The sequence below is a fragment of the Dipodomys spectabilis genome, unplaced genomic scaffold, assembly GCF_019054845.1.
Source record: "Dipodomys spectabilis isolate Male_0828 unplaced genomic scaffold, ASM1905484v1 ptg000487l, whole genome shotgun sequence".
NCBI classification, from domain to species: domain Eukaryota; kingdom Metazoa; phylum Chordata; class Mammalia; order Rodentia; family Heteromyidae; genus Dipodomys; species Dipodomys spectabilis.
Window position 1 is genome coordinate 959,539 of NW_024871164.1, and position 20,471 is coordinate 980,009.

Here is a 20,471-nt window from a genome sequence, read left to right on the forward strand (position 1 = left end):
CTGTTGCCTGCTCTGTAGGCAATGGCCTCCAAACAGGCTGTTACCAAGACTTGTAGGACACCTAGACATTAGGAAACACTCAGGGGCCTACTGGAATATACTCTGTGTAGAGCCACAGAATAAGGTCCAAGCAGGCCAGGTGTTGGTCATGGGGCTTAAACTCTGGGCCTGGGCACAGTCCCCCAACTCTTCACCTTACCACGTGAGCCACAGAGCAAATTCCAGTTTTCTGTAGGTTTCTTGGAGATCAGAGTCTCCCAGAATTTTCTGCCTGGGCTGGCTTTGAAACGTGATCATCACATCTCAGCCTCCTGAGGATCTAGGAGGACAGGCATGAACCACCTGTGTCTGGATGATCTGGCCTTACACCACAGTGGACTAGGAGCTCCTGAAATCATTTCTTTAATTTTCCTGTGCTAGGATTGGGGCTTGAACTCAGGGTCTGGGCTCTGGTCTCTAAATTTTTTCCTTCAAGGTTACTACTTTACCACTTGAGCCACAGCTCCATTTCTGGATTTTGGTAGTTAATCGGCAAGAAGAGTCTCATTAACTTTCCTCTCCTGAGCTGGCTTGACCCTTGATCTCTATCTCAGTCTCCTGAGTAGCTAGGATTTACAGGGGTTGAGCACCTGGTGGCATTGGGCTATAAGCTTTTTAAAGCAAGAGTTTTTCCCTGTATTTGCTCTGACTCCTCCATGCAAAGGAGGCCTGAGGGTCAGGAGCTGTGAAAACAGGTTTCTAGCCACAGGAAATGGCTTTGGGTCCCTAGTGAAAAGCCCAGCTAATCTTCCCCCTGGGCGCCATTCTGGGACCTCACCCTCTTCCCTGTGTCTCAGGTCAATGTTGACCCAGCTTTGAATTTCCTGCCTGCCTTTTCTGAAGCCAAAGCACCTTCATATCACTCACACCACCTGCTCTACAGCACACCAGAGAACCTTTGCCCATGTTATACCTTCTGCCTGAGGCACTCTGTCTTGTACCCACATATTAGAACTATTATGGGATTTTGGCACTGGCTATAACACTTCCTGGAGCAAGTCTTTCCTTCCCTTCTCTATCTTTTTTTTTTTTTTTAATATTGACTTGGTAGAGATGGAATTTGTGCAGGCTGACTGGCAAATGCTCTATATTGGTGTGTTTGTGTGTGTGTGTGTGAGAGAGAGTGTGTGTGTGTGTGTGTGTGTGCCAATCCTGGGGTTTGAATTCAGGGCCTGGATGCTATCCTATTCCTGAGGTTTTGTGCTCCAGGCTAGCACTCTACTACTTGAACAACAGCTCTACTTCTGGCTTTTTGTGTGTTTAATTGGAGAAAAGTGTCTTAAATTGACTTTCCTGCTTGCAATTGGGATCCTGAGATCTCTTCCTACTGAGTAGCTTACAGGGGTGAGCCACCAGCACCTGCCCCTTATCTATAACTTCTGCCTGCCTCTGAGTCCCAGAAGAATATGTCTCACCAGGCTCAATTTTTTTTGCCATTCTTGGTGCTTGAACTCAAAGCTCATACTTGAGAGAAACTCTAAACCTGTGAAGACTGTGACAAGTGTTTCCATTTAATTATATATCATGTTTCAACACTTAATATAAAGAAAAATGAGTCAATGTCCTAAATTATTAGGTATAATTTTATAATAGATGTGCAAAATATAATATTTTGTGTATAATAATACAATAATCAATAAATGAATCAAAAAATAACACACAAAATCAATAATAAAATCCATAATATGAAATTAACATACATATATGATATGTTATTTCTTTCTTCTCTTAAGAAGAAAGAAGGATGGACAATAAACACATGAAGAAATGCTCAACCTCCCTAGGCATAAAAGAAATGCAAATCAAAACAACATTGAGATACCACCTCACCCCAGTTAGAATGGTAAAAATCAAGAACTCTAATAACAACAGATGCTGGAGGGGATGTGGACAGAAGGAAACCTTACTTCATTGTTGGTGGGAGTGTAAACTTGTCCAACCACTCTGGAAGGTAGTATGGGGGTTCCTCAAAAGACTCCACATAGAGCTCCCCTATGACCCAGCAGTCCCACTTTTGGGCATTTACCGAAATGTTTACAAACAAGACCACACTAAAGCTACCAGCACAACTATGTTTATTGCAGCATTATTTACCATAGCTAAGATCTGGGACCAACCTAGATGCCCCTCAGTAGATGAATGGATGAAGAAAAAGTGGTATATATACACAATGGAATTCTATGCCTCCATCAGAAAGAATGACATTGCTCCATTTGTTAGGAAATGGAAAGACTTTGAAAAAATTATATTAAGTGAAGTAAGCCAAGCCCAAAGAAACATAGGTCCCATGATTTCCCTTATTTGCAATATCTAGTATATGTATGAGTCAAGCAGAAAAGGTCAGATGAGGTGATGTTAGGAAAATGAACCCTAAGATATGTATTTTAAATGTTTTTTTCTTTCATGCATTTGTTTCTAACGCAATTATAAAATTATTTCTTTGTTGCTTTGTATGTCCCTCCCCCACAGTAAAATCCCTGCTTTCACTGTATTTGATGTTGGTATAATTTGTGGAGTGGAAGGGGAAAAACAAGTCGTTTAAATAAGGATACAGGTGAAACAATGAGAAATACAAGTTTTCATGTCAAAAACGAGCTTTACAACTTGGGGGGAGCATTGGGGGGAGGGAAGCATGGGAAGGTATGGGAAGGGTAAAAAAAAGGGGAGGCTACAATGCTTGATAAGAAATGTACTCACTATCTTGCCCATGTAATTATATCCCCTCTGTACAGTATTTTCACAATTAAATTAAATAAAAAAAGAATGATATTCCTTCAATGGCGGTATAATAAATACCTAAGAGTTGGTAAGAACATAGAAAGTGTCCTTCTATCATAGATAGATGGCTATGGAACTCTTTACCAATATATATATTTATTTGTGTACCTCCGTCTGCCTATCCATGTATCGCTGTTTTGGCCAAATCTGGGGGTCGATCTCAGAACCTGGGAACCACCTGACATCTTCATTGGCTAGAAGCTGCCATGCTCAAACACCCAATCACCCAACTTAGTGCTAGGCACTAAGTTCACATCCTGGCAACGCTAGGAATGATGGAGAACACATCTAAACTCTAGATGTTATGTGATGGGATGTAAACAATATAATAAATGGTATAGGTGTCATCAGAGTCTATAAAATAAATTCTAAATAAATGAATGAGCCAAGAAATATAATAAATAACCACACCAAACACAATATGGACTGAAGATCTGTACAAAAGTATAAATCCTATCCTTAAATTATATATAAGTAGGGCTGGGAAGCTGGCTCAGTGGTAGAGCTCTTGCCTTACATGCATGAGGCCCTGGGCTCGATTCCTCAGCACCACATAAGCAGAACAAAAAGCCGGCAGTGGAGCTGTGGCTCAAGAGGTAGAGCGCTAGCCTTATGGTGAAGAGCTGAGGGACTGCGCCAGGGCCCAGCGTTCAGGCCCACGAGTGGACCACAAAAAAAGTATGTAAGGAGTATCTTTCCAGCCCTGAGGCTTGAATTCAGCCCCCCTATGAAGAGGGAATGGCGGGAGATCCTGAGACACTCATTTCCGGACCTGGGAAGAGTCATGGAATGTGATCGATCTCATCCTTGATGATGCATGATACAAGTAGGAAATGATAGGTAAGACTCCTGGGGTATCGATTATTTGTAAAGAAGTTGAGGAACCATGACAATAATCATCACCGTCATGAAATGGAGGCATCAGCAAAGATCCAAGAATCGTTAGTCACACCGATTGGATTCCACCACAGGTTACCATCTCCCCTATCCTAATCAAATGTGTACTTATTTGCATACTGCCTTCAGCTTATGAATGGATGACTGTTGTGCTCCCCACTCTACCCTCGGGGGAGGGGGACTCAATGGCAGGTCCCAAAGTCTTGTGTGCTCATGTTGACCCATTCGCCATTTGGTCCTTCTAGGTCCCGAGTTCAGATTTCCCGCCCTGCCAAAATATTCATCTTGATGTCAGAAGTCAATCGTTGCACCCGTTTTCTTTCCTGTGCAAGTCCTGGATCTCAGCTAGAATGGAGAATGCATGGGCCACCTCGTGGCCATGGGAATTAGTTGCTATCCATGTCAGCCCGGTTATACCTGTCATCATATACTCAAGAAAATACACAATACACCCATGAATAGCATACAAAATAAAGAGAATAACTACACTCAATGCACGATGCAGTCCACACACGGATGTAAATATATATTCCATGTTTCAATGATCATTGAGGACTATTTTGGCCTCCCTGGGGCTCGATCTCAGTTGCTGGGAATGGCCCAGCTCCTTAGTGGCTCACAGTCTGGTGTGATCACGTGGACCCATTGGGCAGTTGTACCTCCTTGGCCCAAAGTTGGAATCCCAGCACTGCCAAAAATTCACTGTGATGTGAGAAGCCAGTCATTGCACCTGTTTTCCTGTACTGTGAACGTTCTGGGTCACAGCTAGGAAAGAGAATGTATACGCAACTCTATACTCATAGGAATAGGTTGTGATCCAGTTCACCACAGTTATATCTGTCATCCTATACTCAAGGAAATACACAATACATCAATGAATAAGACACAAAACAAATAGAATGACTATACCAAACGCAAGATACCTCCCACCCATGTTTGGAAATATATATCCACTGTTTAATTATTAATTTGTGACTATATTGGCCCCCACCAGGGGGCCATCTCAGGTCCCAGGAATGGCCTAGTTCCTTAGTGGCTCATAGCCTGGTGTGCTCACCATGACCCATTCACCAATTGGGCCTGCTAGGCTTTAAGTTCAAATTCCTGCACTACCAAAAGATTCATTCTGATGTGAGAAGCCTATCATGGCACATGTTTTCCTGTCCTGTGAATGTCCTGGGTCTCATTGAGGATGGAGAATGCTATATAGGCAACTCTTAGGCATGGGAATAGGTTGTCATCCATGTGACTTATGCAATAAAATACACAATACATCCATGAATAAGACAAAATAGAATGAATAACTACACTGAATGCAAGATGCATACCACACCTGTAGGTAAAGAGAAATCCTATGTTTAAAAAGGTGGGCTTGCTATTTTGTTCAGTGCTGGGGCTTCAAATCAGGCCCTGCACCAGGCCTGACATTCTAGTCTTCAAAGATGGTGAGATTCCCCTTCCCCCACAGTGCAACAGAGTTACCCAGACCCGAGATCAAATCCCAGCACTGACAAAAGTTTCATCCTGATGTCAGAAGCCAGTCGTTGTGCCTTTTATGCTCTCCTGTGAAAGTCCTGGGTCTCAAATATGATGGAGAATGCATAGACAACCCTGTAACCATCGGAACAGGTTGTCATCCATGTCAGCACAGTTATACCTGTCACCATATTTATTAAAATACACAATACCTCCATGAATTAGAGACAAAATAAGGAGAATAATTGCACTGAACACAAGATGCTGTCCACACATGTATGTCAATATATATCCTATGTTTAAATTATGAATTTATTACTATAGTGGACCACCCTAGGGATCAATGTCAGATTATGGGAATGGCCACACTCCTTAGTTGCTCACAGATTCGTATGATCACCTTGACTGATTGGCCATTTGGTTTTGCTCTACCCTGAGTTCAGATCCCAGCACTACCAACAAGTGGATCGTGGAGTAAGGAGAGTGTGAAACTTTTTTTCCTTTTCTCTGAAAATCCTGGGGGTCATGCATGATGGAGAACATGTCTACAAATCTAGATGTTCTGTGATATGTTGTCATCAATGTAATAAACAGAATGGGTTTCATCATTGTAAAATCAATGGTAAATAAATGAATAAAATAAAAGAACAAGTAACAATCACATCAAACGTGTATGGACTGAACATCTATAGGTAAATATAAATCCTATGTTTACAATATATATAAATAGAATGTTTTCCAGGGCTGGGTCTTGAATTCAGTAGTGAACAGTCCTGACTTTTTAATCTTCATGTAAGGTGATCTTCCCCTTTATCCATATTGTTGCAGATTTACCCAGATCCTGAGTTGAAATCCAAAGCCGGTAAGAATAAACTGTGTGAATCGCAAGCCAGGGAGCTAATTTTTTTTCTCAGCACGGGGCTTGAACCCAGGTCTTGGCAAGTCCGCTCCAGCTTCGATCACCCTAGGATGGAGTGCAGCCACTGGACATGCAGTTGTTTCTGGGGTCCTTGACCCCCAGGTGTTGCAGGGAAAATAATGCACAGAAAAAATGTGGCCTTTTATGTTTTTTTCCTTTGCACAGTGACCCTTCTGGGTCTGAATGACACTGTTGCAATGGTTACTTTACGTTGCATTGCTGAAGGCTGGCAGAATATCAGGAAACCCATAGGCCCACCTGGCAACAAAGGCCCTCATTTCAAATCCCCTTCCCAACACCAACCAATGGTAAGAGGTACTAAGAAACTGGTTCCCAGTTTCTGGGAATTTTGTCAATGTCTCAGTTGAATGAGTTGATCATGAATGATGATCCCATAAAATTAAACAGCATCATTTCAGAAGGCTGGTTGATTTTATTTAATATTTATGAAGCATTAAAAGAATATTATTACTTACAGGAACACAAGAATTTCAGGACACCAGTGTTTTCATTAATATTTCAAGGATGAAAACAGTAACATTAATAACATGGACGCATAATAAATACCCAGGAATTGGTAGGAATATAGTCTATATAAATGAATAATGTATAGACATCTCTGGCACTCTATAAAGATATATATTTATTAGCATACTGCAAACTGCATGTCAATCTGTTTTTATTTGGTTATCCCCTGAGGCCCTTTCTAAGGTCCTGGGAACAACCTGTCAGCTCAATTTGCCCCAGGATGGTGTGTTTACGCTCACCCATTCATGAACATGGCCTTGTAGGCCATGAGTTCAGATGCCAGCGCTCCCAAAAATGAATCATGGATTAAGAAGCTGATGGTGACACATGTTTTCCTTTACTGTGAATCTTCTGGGTGTCAGATATGTCATGGAATACATATATAGACCTGTATCCTATGTAGTCAATGTTCTATGTGCTATAATAGTCAATAAAATAAATGGTCAATACATGAATAAAACAAAAAATAAAATAACTACACTGAACACAATATGGAGTCAACATATGTGTATAACTATAAAACATATATGTAAATTGTACATGAATAGGGTGTTTTCTAGTGCTGGGGATCGATTTCAGGCCTAAGGAACAGACTTGAATTTCTTGACTTCAAGAAGGCAAGTTTCCCCTTCCTACACAGTGCAACAGAGTTACCCAGACTATGAGTTCCAATCCCAGTCCTGGTAGAAAAAAAAATGTCACCTTTAGAGTATGTGAGGCCCAATTCTTAGGTATTTCATTATGCTTCCATTTAATGAATGTGATTTTTTAAATGCTTAATAAAATATTAACTAAAATCGATCAGTGTTGTGTAATATAATTGTGTATAATTTTATCCTAGAATGTTTCAAGAACTATTCATTCAATCATGACTTACATCACATTCCATTGGTAATCATATGGATAAGAACAAGTTTCTTAGGATCTCCTACCATTTGAAGTTGGCAGGACCAGGATTCGAATTGTGGGCTCAAGCTCCCACCACTTCAATCTGAGGATAGGGAACTCTCCAGTCTGTCCAAGAACATAAACAAGACCAGTGATTAGGCAGGCACCAGTGGCTCTCAGCAGTTTCCCTTGATACTTACAAGGCTGTGATAGGAGGATCATGGTCAAAGTCACCCTAAGTAGGAAAATCCTTGAGACCCCTGTCCAACTTCAGTGCCAACAAAGCCAGAAGCCTTGTGGCTCTCGTGTAGAGGACGAGCCTTGAGCAAAAGCAGCTCATGGACTGTGCTCAGACCCTGAGTTCAAGGTCTGGAACTGGTAGCAAACAGAAATACACAACAATCTCTGTAGCTATCCAGCAAAAGAAGGTCACCCTCTTGTCCCCAACTGAATTGGACAGAATTCCCTGGGAAAAGGGCTGGGAAAACCTCTGTGTTCTTGACTCCGCCCATGCTGCATGCTTCACAGGATTCTGGCCACATCCCCATTTTTCGTTCTTCTTTCTGACCAATGGGATACAAGAATGGTGGCCATGCCCACATTCCATGCTGCCAGATAGCACTGGGATTCCCTCTGTTAGTTTACACCATTACCAGCAGTTGAGGAAAGTTGCCCTGGCTGAGTGGTGAGGAAGAGACTCGAGGTGACTTTGGAGGATAATAGAAAATTGATGCTCCCACCCCCACCTGGCCCCTTCCCTCCCTTCACAAGGTTCCAGGTTTCAAACCTCAGGCAATGGCATGCTGCCAGCAGGCCTAAATCCCGGACTTGGTCCCTGCCCCTAGTCTTCTGCTCTGGGCCTATGTGACCGCGTTGCTGCCACCATCGCTGCTGCCCCAATTGGAGCAGCTGCCAACAGCTTCTCCCAGCAGCAAAGGTGAGTGGCCGCCCCAACACCAACCTACCCTGGGTCAAACACCCCTCTGGGGCACAATGACACCCTTTCTTGTTTCCTCTTCCCGGCGCTGATGAGCAACTTTCTGTCTTGAACATTTCTGAGATAGAAACTAAATATATTTTCAGGCTGGGCTGGATCGCGGTCCTCCTGTGAAAGATATGCTCCACCAGGCCTGGTCCTCTGTAGTTGGGATGGTAGACATGTGGTGTCATGCTCAGTCATCTGTTTAGATGGATTATCCCAAACTCAGTCCACAGCATCAGATTCTTGACCACACTTGAAGCTCTTTGTAGGGCCTCAACCATTGGACCTCAGTCTCCTCACAGGAAAGTTGTGAGGAAACAAGGGATTTATACAGACAGATCTCTGGAGAACAGCTAGGCAGAAAGGGAGCAACCTTCAGATAAGGTTTTGGCAATTCTGTGAGCATATGACAGGAAGATACCAGAAAGTGTTCAGGTGGGGCCTGTTATTAATAGTGCAACAGGTCTGGGTTTATGAACCAAAGCATGGCTCTCTTTCATTATTACCCTATCCCCATGAGGAAGGGGATCCTTCACTTTGTTCAGTTTTGCAGCTGGGGAACCGAGGCACAGAGAAGCCAGGTGACCTACTTATGACCTCAAGTTCACAGGAAGCTCGGCCTGACTTCTTTAACATGCTCACTAGGACAATGGGTGCTATTCAGTCCACTTCTTGTGGTGGGAAGTCGTGGGTCTTGAACTCTAAGATTGGGCACTGTTCCGGAGCTCCTTACCTCAAGGCTAGTGCTCTATCACTTGAGCTCACAGTGCCACTTCCAGTTTTCTGGTGGTTCCTTGGAGATAAGATTCTCACAGACGTTCCTGCCTGGGTGTCTATGAACCATGTTCCTCATATCTCACCCTCCTGTGTAGTTAGGATTACAGTTTTATGACAATGGCACCCGATTTAAGTGTAATTCTGATTTCTCTCTCTCTCATTCTCTCTCTCTCTCTCTCTCTCTCTCTCTCCCTCTCTCTCTCTCTCTCTCTCTCTCTCTCTCTCTGTCTCTCAGGAACTGGTAGAATGGCTGCTGTAGGAGGTGGCCCAACGTCCCCAGGTGGCTGGAACCCAAGATGGCCCACTCTTTCTGGAGGTGGGCTGTTGGTCAGTAGCTGTCTCATTCAGCATGTTGATAGATTCCCATGAGGTAAGCCCTCTGTGCCCTTGCAAGACTGTGAAGGTTATTCATTGTCCACCTAGACTTACTGGACTTATTGTATTCTTTTCTAAATTATTTTCTAGCACCTGGCCAATATTATGGTACATAGATACTGAATGAAAATGTAATGTCAACTTAAGAAGTCATTTAGGGATCTGGGAATGTGGCTTCATGATATGGTGATTGCCTAGCATGCATGAAACCCTGAGTTCAATTCCTCAGTACCACATAAACAGAAAAACACTGGAAGTGGTGCTGTGCCTCAAGTGTTACATTGATAGCCTTGAGCAAAAAAGCAAAAAAAAAAAAATCCCAAACCAAAACAAAACCAAAAAACATTTAGTTAGTAAATGCCAAATAACGAACCTTACTTGGAATATATAATTGCTCCTGCCATACTGACATCTGACAATAGTCCCTAATTCATGAACTTTACTTATATTAGGATATTGTGTTGAAAAAAAGTTTTGTTCATTAGGTCAAAGCAGTTAATGTCTTGAATCTGCTTAGATGTCAGGTGAAGATTAATTCTGGAAATTCAAAGATTCCGGGTTTTTGAATGGTCACTGCTAATCACAATGAGAAGGGTAGTCTAAGTGAAATTTGGAAATATTTTTGGTCATTCATGGCACCAAAATGGCAGAGGCAAATTAACAGTTGTGACAGAAGAGAAAGAATAACTCCAGAGTTAATGAATAAATGACAGTAACTAAGGTATACCAGAAACTGTTTTAGAGAACCATTTTTGCTTATTGAACAAATAGTTATCAACTAGGCTTATTCCTCATTACCTTTAGCATTCTAAATCTCTTATGTTACTTCTTAATAAATGTATCTTCTGTGCTGTTTTTTCTTACCTTATCTTTTTTGCTTTCTAAAAATCTGTCTTTCTATACTTCTTTATGAACATTTCCTGATACTAAATACATCTACACAGATGACAGAGAATGCTAAATTAAGAGTCCCATAGCTCATCAGTCATTAATGAAAAAAAACATGGAAAAGGAGGATATATTTAGTGTTACCTCAAATTTTCTGAAAAGCTGTAATGCCATCATTTGATCCAAATTTCCATTATTTGTCTACATAGTGTCATTCAGTGCACATAAATGCAAATATGAGCTGGGCACTGGTGGTTCAGGCCTCTAATCCTAGCTATTCAGGAGACCAGAGGATTGTGGTTCAAAGCCAGCCTGGTCAGGAATGTCCATGAGACCATTATCTTCAATTAACCACCAGAAATCCGGAAGTGGTGCTGTAGCTTAAGCGGTAGAGCGCTCAACTTGAGCTAAAGAGCTGAGAGAGTGCCCCCAGGATCAGAGTTCTAGTTCCCAACCAACAAAAAGTGCAAATATTACCTTAAGTTTCTCCAAAAGGAAAGACAAGATCAATAATCTTCCCAAGCAGAAAAAAATAATTTCAAAATGGTTCAGTGCACCTACTTTTGCTGAATTATTTAAGTTATGGCTTCTTTGCTAGACATATTCTCTTCCTTTAAAAATTGTCACATATTAGCTTTACAAAAAACTTCATCTATTATTTCTTGTTTCAAAAGAGAAGTGTATACAGTTGATGTCACTTAGCTTTCTTATTATCTTAATTCAAAGCCAAACCAGGCAGGAGAGTCTGTCAAACTCTTATCACAAATTGAACACCAAAAAACCAGAAGTGGAATTTTGGCTCAAACAGTAGAGTACTAGCTTTGGGGACAAGTGGGCAGGAAAGACAACTGTTCAGGGACAGGATCCAGCCTCTGGGTTTAAGCCCCAGAACTAGCAAAAACTAAACAAATAAGCAAACAAAAATCCCAGATATTTCTTTGGGACCCGCCTAAAGGAGTACTGGTCAGAGAAGATGCTGCTTTTGCTAATCATACTCACTGGATCCTGCTTTTTTGGAATCCTTATTGCGCTGGAGAACTCAGGACCAGACCAAAGGAACTGATAACTGATTCCTGCATCATGAAAATCATCTCAGGGTTGAAATACCCATTCACAAGACATATTAAAACCTCCATGTCTTTGTTCCTTTTCAGGAGAACACTTTTAAAATAACATTATTTCCTTTTGTTCTATGCTGACCTTCAAATGGTACATTATTTCTTTTTGTAACACTCTCAACAAGAAGTTTACAGAAAAATTTTATATAAGTAAAGAACACACTAGAAAAAGCCAGGGACAGAGTTTCCTTCAAGCCTTAGGATACTTTTCTTTTACAGTAAAAAGGAAAGCTCAAGGTAACTTGAACTTTGTTATTCCTCTATGTTCCATTCCACTCCTGGGGTCAGTTTCCACATCCAGTAACAGTTACTTCCAGTAACAATCGATGGTGCTATTGAAGTATAATGAATGTTTTCTGGCTTCACTGAAATAACACTAAGACACCTTTGTACCTGACATAACACGTATTATAGTGACAACTTAGTACAGGGAAAATATGAAATTTTTATTGTTTATAAATACATTATACATGAGTACATTGAGTTCAGACTTTGTAAGTTCTCTGTAAATTGAGGCAAATTTTAAATAGGAAGAAGGTTCTCAGAATATTCTTTTTGTGAGTGTATGTGCTATTCATTATTTCCCAAGTGTACATGAGCTAACAGTAAGGCAAACAATAGCAATAATAGGAGAAAGAGAAGTTCTGTGTTTAAGTATAAGGGTTCAATACAACATAGAAGGCTACAAATAAGGCAACATTGAAACAATAAAGCCAAGTCCAGAATGTAGATTTATGAGAGTCATATACAGAAAGCAAGACTCCTACGTGGAACATGAAGTATGAGGCCACATTCATTCTAAATCATGCTTGCTAATCATGCAACTTTGTAGAATGTAGAATGGAAGAATCATTCTGTTTTCAATGCAAGTCAGATATAAGAGCATGGAATTAACTGGAAAAAATGCACATCTTGTGAGAGCAGGGATTATGCTAGCAATGAACTTGTGGCTAAGATCACATTTCTTTTTTTTCTTTACATACACACACATACACACACATATGTATATATGTATATATATATGTATATATATATATATTTGTTGGCGGTGGTCTTGGCACTTGAACTGTGGGCCTGCGAGTTGTCTCTCTTCTATTCAGCTCAAGGCTAATACTCTCCCACTTGATCCACAGTGCCATTTCCAGTTTACTTTTAGTTAATTGGAGAAAAGAGTCTCTGGGACTTTCCTACCTGGGCTGGCTTTGAACCTCAATCCTCATATCTCACCATGACCAAGCTTACGATCACATTCCTAACAGTGTGCACTCAAGATATGTAATGTGTGTGTTCATCTATCTTTATAAGAATTCTTGTGTTAGGGGCTGGGAAGGTGGCTCAGTGGTAGAGATCTTGCCTCGCATGCATGAGGCCCTGAGTTCGATTCCTCAGCACCACTTAAGCAAAAATGAAAAAAGCTGTGGCGCTGTGACTCAAGTGGTAGAGTGCTAGCCTTGAGCTGAAGAGCTGAGGAACAGAGCCCAGTTAAAAATCTGGGCTATAGCTTAGACATTGCCCTCAAAAAATCTTTGTATTTTAAAAGTTGATACTTCTGGAGAAATAAAACCTAAGAATGTAAAGGAGTCTTGGAAGTTCAGTTTTCATCCAACCTGGGCAGAACACTCTTTGCAACAGTATATAAAATTAAGCAATCAAAAGCTGGATTGGAATAATGGCTCAGGTGATGGAATACCAGTCATGAGAAAGATTGCTGAATAAGAGCTTGAGGCTTTTGCATAGATACATACAAACATACACATACACACAGAGGCACTTATATGTGCACACACAAATACACAAATGAAACAACTCTCAGAATGTGTAGAAGACTTAGAAAACAATAAATATGTGTCTTGAATAAGACTAGAATCAAGTGATAATTTTTAATAATAGAAAGTCCTCAAATGAATTTCCTTCAAATAAGTTTGAAAATATTTCATTGGTAGGGATCAGAGATAGTAAGAGAGTCAATAATCATTATTAAAGGGATCGGATCCATGGAGAAATGAATCAGAGATCCTGCAGGTGCATATGAAAATATTCATGTCCTGTGTCAAATGTTAGAACATCTTTGAAGATAGTAGATAAACATTCTGAGCAGTCACTATGGTGTATAATATCCCTGGAGAAGTTCAGAATTGGTAGTCTATATCTAGATTAAATAAACCAAGAATCTATGGCAGGGCAATGTGATACAAGCCTAGAATTCTAGTACTGAGATTAAGACAGGAGATTAGAAAATGGAATTATATAGTGATACGTTCCCTGCACCAGGTAGTATAATTTTGTCTTAATAAAACCAAACAAAAAAGAAAGGAATACATAGTTGGACGTTAGGACTAATTTTGTCATTATGTTTTGAGAAGTCAAATTTCCTGTTCAAATGCAACACATACTTAATCCGCACTTCTGTTTTAAATTCGCTCTTCATTACAGAACATTCCTAGATGCAAAATGACTCATGATTCCCATCCAAAATTTGAAAAAGTAAGTTATCATCATTTTGTTGTATCCCAAAGAAATGATGAAGGGTTACAAAAGATTAAGCCTGGAAAAATAGCAAAGTTCGCCTAATGTAGGATTTTGAAGATCTTGCTAAATTAGAATTTAGATTTAAATAAATATTTTGGTTTTGTTTGTAATTTTATATTCTATAGGATTCTACAAAATTATTTTTATGTAGAGCGTTAATTGACAAATTCACAAATGATTTTGCATTCTATTTGCCTAGAATATTCTTTCAAGAGAGTTATAATTAGAACTTAGTTAATAGATAATTCCAACAATTCATGTATAAAATGATAATGTGAATGTTGTAGACAGAGTTGCCAAAAATTGATGATATTAATTTATAAATTTAGAATAAGAGCAATTTTTGGAGTCTTTGTTATAACATAGAATGAAGAAAATAATCGTGTGACAATCTTCTTTCTTCTACCTGTACTTAACACAGGAATCAATTTCCTTAATTATTTGCTACTGTATACACTGAGAAAATTTTAGGTTTGGGGTTTGTTTTTGTTTTTGTTTTATTGGTTTGTCCTAGGGCTTGTACTCTGGGCCTGGACACTCTCTCTGACCCTGTTTATGCTGAAGGCTCGTGCTCTACCACTTCAACCTCAGTGCCACTTGCATCTGGCTTTTGCTGAGAAGTTTATTGGAGATAAAAATCTAGGGAATCTTTATGACTGGGTGGGCTTTGAACTGTAATATTCAGATCTTAGCATCCAGAATTTATATGATAGATTAAAAGGTACAAATAGGAATAATATTTGCAAGTGTTCTGATCTAAAGAATACCAATGGGGGGGGGGGACCAGTTTATTGTGGTTTTCTGTCCAGATCATGTATGGCATCACATTAGCAGAGTTGTAATTTTTCACAATAGAGATAAGCTATTCATGATGTGAATGAAGAGAAGGGTGAGGTGCACCCTAAAAGTTGGAAACTGCTGGGCTAGGATGACTCATAAATATTGCTATTGATGGACATAAAAATAATAGCTTACTGTGATAAACAATTGCTTACTCTTGAAGAATTCATTATTACCGATGCTACATAGTTTTATCCTCTACCAGAATGTGGTTATTTTCTGTTGATTCTCATTCTGTAACAACCCATTTGAAAATGCATCTATTGCAGAATTACATACCATGCAAGCCGGTACTCTTTTGAATCTCTCAGGTATGGAATCTTCCGATTTTGAAAATGAGTAGTTACTGGTCATTGGAATGTTGAAGAACACATACATTCTATCTTCTTAACAACTTATTTACTTTTAAAAGTTATAAGTTTCCATAGAATTAAAGTGTTTTCACTTTTAGTATGAGAAAATACTATATTTATTCTTTTTTCAATATATTGTTAAGTATATTGTGAAAATATTTTCTAGTCAGATAGCATTCAAGTTGATGGTCCTCTGATTAAAAAGGGATAATTAATTCAAATTAGATGCCAAACCGTATTGATTTTTTAAAAATTACTACATAAAGAATAATATTTACTATACCAATACAGTGAAATTTTATTTCATGCAGCTTATTTTTTAAATTTAATTTTATTGTCAAAGTGATATATGGTGGGGTTACAGTAATTTTAAGGTAGTGAATACATAACTTTTCAAACTTGTTACCCCCTCCCTCATTTTCTTCACAGTTTTCCTTCACCCCAATACCCATCACAAGTTGTAATGGACATTTCCAACATATTGTCTTGTGAGTATTGCTATTGCATTGGTTTGCATTTGTCCTTTGTCTCACCATTTTGTTGTTCCTCTGCCCTTCCATAATTAAGGTAAATATATACACAATACACGGGCTACCAAAATCAAATACAGCTGGTTATAAAGCCTAGGGGAACACCCAAAAGAAAACAGAAATCACATAGTACATAAAAAACAACAACCATATATAATACTCTCTGTTTCCATATCTTGGAGTTCATTTTGCTCAGAATCAGCTTGTATGGTTATATATAAACGCACAACAAAGCCATCGGAAAATAATGGTTTCATGGACACTATATCATGAAAACAACATCTTAACTGTTTTTGATGGTAACGTGGAGTTAGCATTGGTGAATTCGCGGTTCTAATAAATGAATTTCAAAATAGTTTTAAAATTATGACAGGTAAATTTTAATTTGTTCAAATTTTTTGACAATTTAGCCTATTATGAAAATTTAAAATTGCTTGGGAAAATAGGCTTTAATGCAAAGTAATCCATGGAGACTTTGCTGAGAGGGAGCAATGTGATTGAAGATGGCTCATTTTCACACTAAACAATCAAACCTCAGAAACCTTGCTATAAATCCTGTAGGTTCCCTTGAGAATTGTCCTTACCCAGGAAATCTACTCTTACTGTGTGAAACGAGGTTGTAGTGGAATTTATTAAAAGTTCTTAAAAAAAAGACATCAAAATTTGTGAATTGACTTTAATTACCAAACAGTAATTCTCTGAAAAAGATAAATTGTGCCCTCAACAATGAAAGAAGGTATTGGGTTTACACTTTTCTGTTTGTAATACTTTCCACAAAGTATCTGATTGGATACTTGAAACCAATGATTTCACATTTCTTAGTAGCTCACACAATATAATGTCCTTATTAACATGAGATAGTGAAGACTTCTTTTATTACATAAGCCAAAAAGTTTTGGGATCAGAAAAGAATTGAGCAAATTGAAAAGGCAAGAAATCACGTTCTTAGAAGCCTTATCTAAGCATATTGGCTTCAGCAATGGAGGGAGGCCAAACTTTTTGATACAGATTGTTGTAATATTTTTGCTACCTAAAGTGATTTTATAGAGCCTTTTTAGCTCACTACAATTTAGAATTGATTGAATGAAGACATAAAAATAAATTCCACATCCAAATAAGAGTTTTAAAAGAGAAACCATGAGTATGTGGCAATGGTGAAGGTCTTATAGTCCTTCACCTTCACTAGACTTGAAGTAAAGAATCTGTGCTTAGTTGGAAATAAGGCAAGAACTAAGAGGAGGACAGAGAAATAGGACATAGGAGCATTGTCCTTTTGTAACAGACACCATCATTCAAGGTATGGATGATTTAACTCTATTCTTTTCCATACATCCTGCTGAGCAAATGCAAGACCAAGAGAAAGATAATCTATTGAAGTAATTTTGCAAAGAATAACTTCACTGATCCTGATATGGCATCTAAGGAGAGTCTTAAGAGAGAATATAAAAGTGTAGTATTCTTCGGTTTCTTTGAGCATCTTGTTAGCAAAATATTTCTTTGAGTTTAAAAGTGATTGAACCCAAAAATGGTGGAGTACTTATTTTTGAGGGCACTTTAGACAGAAGAAGACTTTCAAGGTAAAAGAAAAAATAAAAAAGTATAGCTAAATATTTGTGATCACAGCTTCTTGGACTGGTATTTTGGAGAAAAAGTTTTACATTAGAGATTGTCCTCATTAACGTTGATGCTGGGTTTCTGTGGCAACCAAATGAAAAGGGGAAGTTTAATGGACTCACTTGGACAAGTAAACAGCATGATAGATTAAAATGGCAAATAATAATTAGTAAATTACTCTGAACAATTACTTTGCCAGAACAAAGAAGGAAAAATATAATTCAAAATCACTTGACTTAAAATTATGAATAAAAGTAGTCAAGAGAAATGAGAGAAAACATCAAGGACTGGTTTCTCTCCAGTGGAGTAATGTGTTCTTGATCTTGTTTCTTCTATTCTATCTTCACAAGCTATCAAGTGTGGCTCAGGACTGGAGTATCCAGTTCAGACCAAGAGAATTCACAGAAGAAAATATTTGCAGCAGATGTAGGTGATTTATTATCTTAGATAATCTATTTAAATCTGTTAAAAATTCTCTTCTGCCCAAAACTGCCCACTTCGAACAGCTTGGTATGCTTTTCCCAAGATTGTCCTTCATTAACTATTTAAAATTTTGAGAGGTCATAATCATACTCTATAGAGATTGCTGTTTGGTTGTGCTTTTTGTGTGTTTTTGTTTTTTATTTGTTGTGTTTTTTCACTGAATTTCAAAGGTTGTGCAAGTGTGTTACAATTAAATATGTCCATCTAATTGTCCAATGTTCCGGGATCAGTCATTCTTTCTATCACTCTCAACCAACCCCTTTTACAAGATTTATTTCCAACTAACCACTTCCTTTCTCACATGTAAACATTGAGTATTCTAGCTGTAATTGCTCCTTGTTCCATTTTCATTCATTCTATGTCTTTCAATATTATTCCTCTCTGGTTTCAACTTCTTGATAGTCATTCTGTTAAACTGTCTTATATATCCATAATTCATTCATCTGAAGTAACAATTTGCAAGACTGTAGTCATGAAGCACCTAGACATGATTTTGTTCCCCTCCATTTGGAAGATTAATCTGTAGTCAACAAGAAATTTTAAAAAATTTTAAAAATGGCTTAGAATGTATTCCTAACTACCAGTTTTTAAACTGGATTTGTACAATGGTTTGTGATTATTTTATTTTACATGGGATAATATTTTCTACTACCTATAAGTTTTGGAAAAAGAAAAAAACTAAAATTTACTACTGTAGAAGAATATGATAGAAATAGAAGACAGATTTTAGGTTTGTCAAATCTCTGATAAGTACCCATATTCAAGAATTAAAGGCATATTTCTTACTATGTTAGACAGATATGAAAAAAATAAAACAACTTATGATAAGGCAACTATTTGTGACTTTTTAAAATTTACTTTTATGTGATGAATTTTACTTTATTAGCTAATGTTTTGGTTTGAAATATGGGAGGCTGATCTATTTAACAAATTTTCGAAGGCACCTACTGAAAAACACAAATGGTGGGAGGTACTATTTCTACACTTTAATGAATGGTTGAACATGTTTGGCATTAGTGCTGAGTAAATAAATCAACTGTATTTTAACTTTCTCCTTACACTTGAAAAACATGTAACTTCACCAAATATTATCTACTTCTAAAGTGTTATTTTGGCAAATGTGATTTCAAAAAGTTTATTTGAAAAGGAATATACTTTCAGGAGATTAAATGTAGGTTATCATTTGTTTGAGAATGCAAACATTTTTATACTACAGAACCAAGTTTTACTGAAGTACCAGTGTTTTGAAGCACTGAGGATCTTCTCAATTAATGTTTTTCTGAATTATATTTGACCTCTATGACAAGTATTCCTAGTCTTGGTAGAATAATTATGGATCTATCGTTCCAGGAACTATTTTTTGGCCTGATGATGCTCGACTGAAATCATTCATTAATCATTTGGAGAGCGGTATTACAAATAATCTTGTGACATTTGTGGTATTTTTCACTCATATGGGATGGTCATCTGAAAATTGAAAGTTTCAATTACTGTACTTTCACATTTTGTGATCTCATCCTGCATTTTAAGATGCCTGGCATTCACAACTGCTTACTGATAATTCCTGCCTTTCAAGTAATTGGGGCCCTGAAATATAGGAAAAGAGAAATTGAGATGGGTCTTCAATTACTTTCTGCTGGCATGTTGCATGGGCCTAGGTGAGAACTCTTGCCCAAGTTATCTGATGATGCAGATAAGTGGGACCTGGGATCCTACCACCCATGGATCCTGTAGAAGAATAATATATTTTAGACATCGTATCAGCAAATTTTGGGTATAATCAGTAGGAATGCTTCAGAAATATTGAGACTAATAGTTTGGGACCAGCGAGTTAAAACAATAAACAGAGCAGCAGAGTAAATTCCTTATAGATTAGAAGAAAACAACATTGTTTTTGTTTTACCATGTGAATTCAGAAACCAAGAAGACTTAGAAAGTATCACAAGTTTATTCTGAAAACATTGCATTGATACTTTTTATATTCTAATATATATTCTAATCCTGATTATTTATATTCCAATGGATTTATTGGAATATCAATTCATTTGTCAAATTATCAATTAATTTCTGTAAGATTCACTGTGTGAAATATAAAATCAGCACATATAAATATAAAATATATAAGTAAATATAATATAAGTAAATGTTTTGCATTGTTCTGTTGTGGTTAGGGTAACAAAGGCAACTGTTTTAAAATATTATTCCATTACCTCTACCTCAGTGTTTGGTAGAATTACATCTAAAGCTTTACCATTCGGAGATGTACAGCTTAGAGTCAAGAGGAAACACTGTGATTAAAACATTACCAATTTAAGGCCTAATAACGAGGAGAAACATATGGACTTCTCCTGGAGCTATGGAACATATTTGGTGATAGAAAATCAGTGGTGTAAATTCCTGCCTGGTTGGATGGTAGACAGTCCAGGACATTAGGTAATCATGCGTATGAACAATTTT